This window comes from Lissotriton vulgaris, chromosome 2_1 (genome assembly GCF_964263255.1).
Source record: "Lissotriton vulgaris chromosome 2_1, aLisVul1.2, whole genome shotgun sequence".
Taxonomy (NCBI): domain Eukaryota; kingdom Metazoa; phylum Chordata; class Amphibia; order Caudata; family Salamandridae; genus Lissotriton; species Lissotriton vulgaris.
The window spans coordinates 1,624,131,382-1,624,137,253 of record NC_141687.1 but is presented as its reverse complement, the minus strand read 5'-3'; positions in this window follow the sequence as shown (position 1 = coordinate 1,624,137,253).

Below are 5,872 nucleotides of genomic sequence, written 5' to 3'. Positions count from 1 at the left end.
CTTTATGTCCATTCCTAGCTAAGTGGTTTCAGAGAGAAATTGTGTCTCATTTGCAAGCCTCCTGTGTATTTGTGGTCACCAGTAGATCATCAATATATTGGACTAGGATTGAGTTATAGGGCATCAATAAGGACTCTAGGGGGTATACTAGCAAGAACCTTGTTAAAATTATTGCAGTTTTAGCAGCAGGAAACTGCGCTATAGAATTCAAATAGAAGCCCAGGTTAGATGTCCTACACATCTAACCGGGGCTTCTATTGGAATTCTATAATGCATATTAGGAAGCCCATTATTGCCGTTTTATCGGCAGTTTCTTGGCGATAATTTTAATGAGGTTCTTGCTAATATACCCAAAGATTCTTCTTGAATTTCTTGTTAAAGATAGATTTCCCTTGTGGGACTTGGCACCATACCAAAACACAGCTTCCATAATGGAAAGGGAAAAGGAACTGGGTATCCTCATGCAATGGATTGCAGAAGAAGTCTTGGTATAAATCAATGACAGAGAATCACTTGGCCTCACACCGAATCTGAAATAAAATCATAGCTGGATTTAGTACCACAGGACAACAAGGAGCAACATATGAATTAACCTTTCACAGGCCTTTGGTGAAGTGGTACTTGCCGTTGGATTTCTGCAAACCCAGTGATGGGTGAGTTACATGGACTCCCCATAATCTCTTTCAGAATGCCCCTGCTCAATCATTGAGTCAATCACAGGAGTAATCCCAGCAACAGTTTCAGGGGTCAAGTTATACTGTGGGATTATTGAGTACTTAGCATTTGGCTTCACTGAAATGCGGACTGGTTCAACACCTTTGATAAGTCTGATGTCTTTACCTGAAAAGTTCCAGACTCTAGGTAGCACTGTCTCTCTCAACTCTGGGGGCAAAATGTCTTGGGTCAACCTAGGGAACGTTCCAATTTCTGATTTACAACTGACAGTTTTGATGGGAGCGTCCTCATCTTGTGTTCAGATCTCAATACCATTTAGGGTAAAGTAAATTGAACAAATTAGCTTGCCCAAGAGATCACGTTAAAGTAGACTTACAGGATTTGAATCATACACCACAAATCGGTGATTGTCCTCATAGGATCCTATCTTGACAGGTACAGCAAGTATGGGAAGGTTGGTACTTTTGTTAATTCTACCCCCCTGCAGAAGAACTTAACCTAAGCAGCCTCCAGGCGCCTATTGACATGGTATGGGATTTCAGAAAGTTAGTGGCTGAATCAAGTGAGTCCATAAAATCTATAAAACCATTACAATGTTTTTGTAGGGTCACAGCAGTTCTGGCAAACAGGACCATGTCCTCTGCATACAGGAGTGCAGGGATCATCTTGGATCCAGCTCTTGGGATGTCTTTGCAGCCAGACGATAAAAAGTCCCTTAGTTTATTGATATACAGCATAAACAACAGGGGATCAAGGATGCACCCCTACCGAACCCCTCTCTTAATCGCCCTGGAATCCGTCACACCCCCATCCTCGTAAAAATCTTACTGCTGCTGTTGTCTTATTATGAGCAGCTTGTAGGAAGGCCACTGGTTCTGTATTCAGACCCAGATCCTGGAGAGTCAGCCATAGTTTAGACCTATTTACACAATTGAATGCTGAAGTTAGGTCCATAAAGGCCATATGTAGAATTCCCTCCTGGGCGATTGTATAATTCCCAATCACCAAATTCAGGTTAAGGCATTGATCGAGCGTCCCTTTACTTTGCCTGAAGCTATACTGTAAGTCTGAAATAACATTAAAATCATCAAGCCACGATGTTGAACGATCCAATCTCACTATCCCCATAACTTTGGCAGCCGAATCCAGAAGCGAGATGGGTCGGTAACAGGCAGGGTCATCCCTTAGACCCTTTTTAAAAATAGGAATAATAACAGCCTTGGCCCAGAAGGGAGGAAACCCCACATAAGCAGGCCGCGTTGAAGACCTGTGCCAATATCTTTGCCCAAATGGCAGGATCAGCCTTGTACACATCTGCGGGAACTCCGTCCGGGCCCGGTGTTTTTCCACCAGATGTTGAACTAATGGCTTTGTAGATGTCGTCTACGGTAAAGCAAAGTAAAATCCTTGCTAAACCGGTCTGGCCATGTGCCTCAGGTTCTTCTAGATTGTCACTGCTGTACATGCTTTCGAAATGCTGCACCCAGAGCTCAGCAGATATAGTACACTCTGTGTTAGAGTTGACTGTATCAGAGAAAAAGGGAATATTAACAATGGCCCAGAACTTTGAGCTATCAGACAGAACACTTACTTGTCCAAGAGCCTCCCAGGCCTGTCTTTTTATTTATGATATTTATACATATACATACAGTGAACAGGGTTTACTTCGTTTTGGAAAGCCAGCCTGTGAGGATACAAGGTGAGTAGTACATGGTAAGTTTTCCGGCAGGCCCCCTTCTGTTGCTAGTAGGAGTAATGTAGGAGGAAAGAAAGAGATAGATGTGAATAAGTTAAGAGAGAGAAGAGTTGTGGCTTAGGTCTGGCAGCATCAAGGTAGCGTTGTGGCAGTGGAGTACATTTCTGCTGGCTAGCAGCTCATTCAGATTGCTTGTATTTTAGTTAAAAGGCACTTGTCCAACGATTTCCATAAGTCTCTGGAGGTGGTTTTCCATGGTGAGTATCTTATCGCGAGTGAGTTGGCCCCCCTTAGGTAGGTGATCCAGGTGAGCCAGCCACTGTAATACACTTTAGAGGTGTCTTTCCAGTTTGAGAGGACTAGCTTAGCTGCAGCGATTAGGAGGAGGTCCAGGAGTTCTCTTTCTCCCTCTGTGGGGAGGTCGATTCGGATGGGTGCTGTGATGATCGAGGGGTAGTCCCTTGTTATTCTACATTTGAACACTTTGTCTATAAAATCTAAGACCCTCCCCCAAAACCCCTTGAGAGTCGGGCACAGGAAGATCAGGTGTTCCAGGTAGCCTTTAGCGGCATTGCAGTTCCAGCATGTGTGGTTGTCTCGGAGTCCTAGCTTGTGTAGGCGTTCTGGGGTCCGGAATGTGTTGTGTAATGTATGTAATGTAAATGTATGTAAATGTATAGGCATTTATATAGCACACTACTTACCCGTAGGGTCCCAAGGCGCTTCGACCGCTGCGAAACCCTTCCTGGCTTCCCTGAGAGATGGTCCCTTAATGGGTATCTCCAGGGTGAGACCAGGCATCCCCGGCGGTCTGGTGGGGCCGTTAGTGAAGATGAGGCAAGCTAATGCCCAGAGTTGCCGAGTGTGATCGCTGATCAGAGTGGGCACCGAGGCGAGAGAATTATCGAGTCCGCTGACCCTGGTCCAGAAACCTGCCGCGCCGGGAATCGAACCCTGGTCCCGGGCCGTCCTCTGCTCTCGGGTCTACCGCCTCTAACCAGTGAGCCACACTACTTCACTTGTGTAAGAGCCATAGTTTGGTCTGCACCAATGCTGGTGTGATCTTGGCCTGTGTGGCTGATGACCATAGATTTTCACTTCTGGTCATCCAGTGGGGGGTGTATGCCCTTCGCTATCCAATTGTCGAAGTAAAGTTTTTTGTCCTTGTATTTTATAGCGTTATTCGCCAATAGGGATTCTGCCTTGGACCCCCTAATGCTCACCTCCAATTTTTTGTCTAGTTTAAGCAGAACTATCTTAGTGTTTTTCATTATTGGATCGCCTTCGAGTGGGTGGGTGTTGGCATTGAGGAGGGCAAATGGGTTAAGATGTTTTAGTGTTGCTCTTTCTAACTGTAGCCAGACAGGTGCGTAATCTGTTGTTTGCTCTATCCAGTGTGTTCACTGCTTGGCTAGGAATGCCAGTTGGAATGTTTTGAAGTCCGGGAGGTCCCCCCCCCCCCCCCTGGTTTTTGGGTCTTCTTAGTTTTTTCAGGCTTATTCTAGCCTTCTTGTCACGCCACAGAAATCTGGAGCACATTTTGTCTAGTTTTTGGTGGAATTCATCTGATAGGAATATTGGGAGCATGCTTGTGAGATAGTTTACCGGGAGGGTGATCATCATTTTTATTGTTTCGATTTGCCCCCACCAGGACATGAATTTGGGGGACCAGTTGCTTTCTGATTTTGTCTAGCACAAGCTTCTCATTGTGTCTAAGGGTAGTGAACATGGTCCGTACCAAAGTAGATACCAGGTATTTCACTTGGCCCGGCTGCCACTTGATTCCTGATGTAGCCAGTACCTCTTTATTGCAGTGGATGTTTAGCGGTTTGCATTCTGACTTGTCATTGTTAAGTTTGTATTCTGAAAGGGTAGCGTATTCGTTGATTGTGGTTATGAGGGCTTCTATCAAAGTCTTTGGTTTTTCTGTCATTATTAATATATCGTCTGCGTAGGCTGCTACTTTTATAGTAATATGGCTGATACATATCCCCCTTATTTTCTCGTTAATTTTAATGTCTTGCAATAGGGACTCTAGGGCTAAGAGGAAGAGGGCGGGCGACAGCGGGCAGCCCTGTCTTGTGCCTTGTTGGAGGGGCAGCGGTTCTGATAGGCCCCCGTTTATTGTTATGCATGCAGTAGGTGTCTGGTAGAAGGCCATTGTCATCTTTATGTATCCCTATCCTAGGTTGAAATTTTCCATGCATTGCTCTAGGAAAGCCCATGAAACTTTATCGAAGGCTTTCTCCGCGTCTAGCGCTATGGCAACGGCTTGGAGTGGGCTCTTTGAGGCTTGTTCTAAGACATGACATAGAAGGTGTGTATTGTCACTGGCCATTCTGTCTTTCATAAAGCCCACCTGGTTGTTGCTTATCAATTTGGGCATTATCCTGCTTAGTCTTGCTGCTAGGATTGTTGCGGAGATTTTGCAATCTACATTGATAAGGGAGATTGGTCTGTAGTTCTTCGATAGTTGGTGATCCTTGTCCTCTTTGTGTATTACTGTTATGGTAGCTCCTGGAATTCTCCCTGTTTGTGCTGCATGGTTGAATACTCTTTTCATGAATGGTGTGAGTTGTGGCAGGAAGGATTTGAAGAAGTCTGCAGTGTAGCCGTCCGGGCCGGGGGCTTTGTTCTTTTTTAGGGACCTGACTGCCATTTCTATCTCTGTAGTGTTGATGTCTGCCCCCAGGTTCATTCTGTCCGCACTGTCTAGTTTCAGTAGGTCCAATCTTTCTAGGTACCTTTGGCATGCATCTTTATCTAGTTGCTTGTCGTTTCTGTAAAGGTCTGAGTAAAATTTTCTAAAGATTCTGAGGATGTCCTTGTGTTTGGTGTATGTTTTGCTGTCAGTGTCGGTGATCGCTGTGACTGCCCTCTGATTGTTTTTATATTTCAGGTATGACGCCAGGAGCTTTCCTGCTCTATTGGATTTGCATAGGTTTAGTGCTTTGCATCTGTTGAACCATAGGCCAGCCCTTTTGCTAATGATTTGGTTATATTCGTATTTGGTGGTCATTAGTCTGTGAAGGGTGGAGTCATCTCGATTGTCTTTTATGAGTTTGAGTTCAAAATTTTGTATTTCTGCCTCTAACTCAGTTAGTCCTAAGTTCGCCTTCCTATGTATCCTGGCCGATATGTCAATTAGCTTTCCCCTGATTGTGGCTTTCAGAGCGTCCCATAATGTGTCTGCGCTGACCTCGCCATTATCGTTGTTGGTCATGTAGTCGGAAAGGGCGTCTATGATCTCTTTTCTGTGGGCAGGGTCTGTGGTTGTGCTATTTCTGAGCCTCCATCTACTGGTCCTTCCTCGTTGTGGTTACCAGCCAGTTTCAGGCTGACTGCTAGTGGTCTCTGTTCTATTAGTGCCTCTTCTATCATGTGCGTGTGGGTTCCTGATAATAGTGTGTAGTCTATTCTTGTGTGGAATTTGTGTGGGTTTGAGTAGAAGGTGTAGTCCCTCGTGGTTGGATGCGTAAGACGCCATGCGTCTTTGAGATT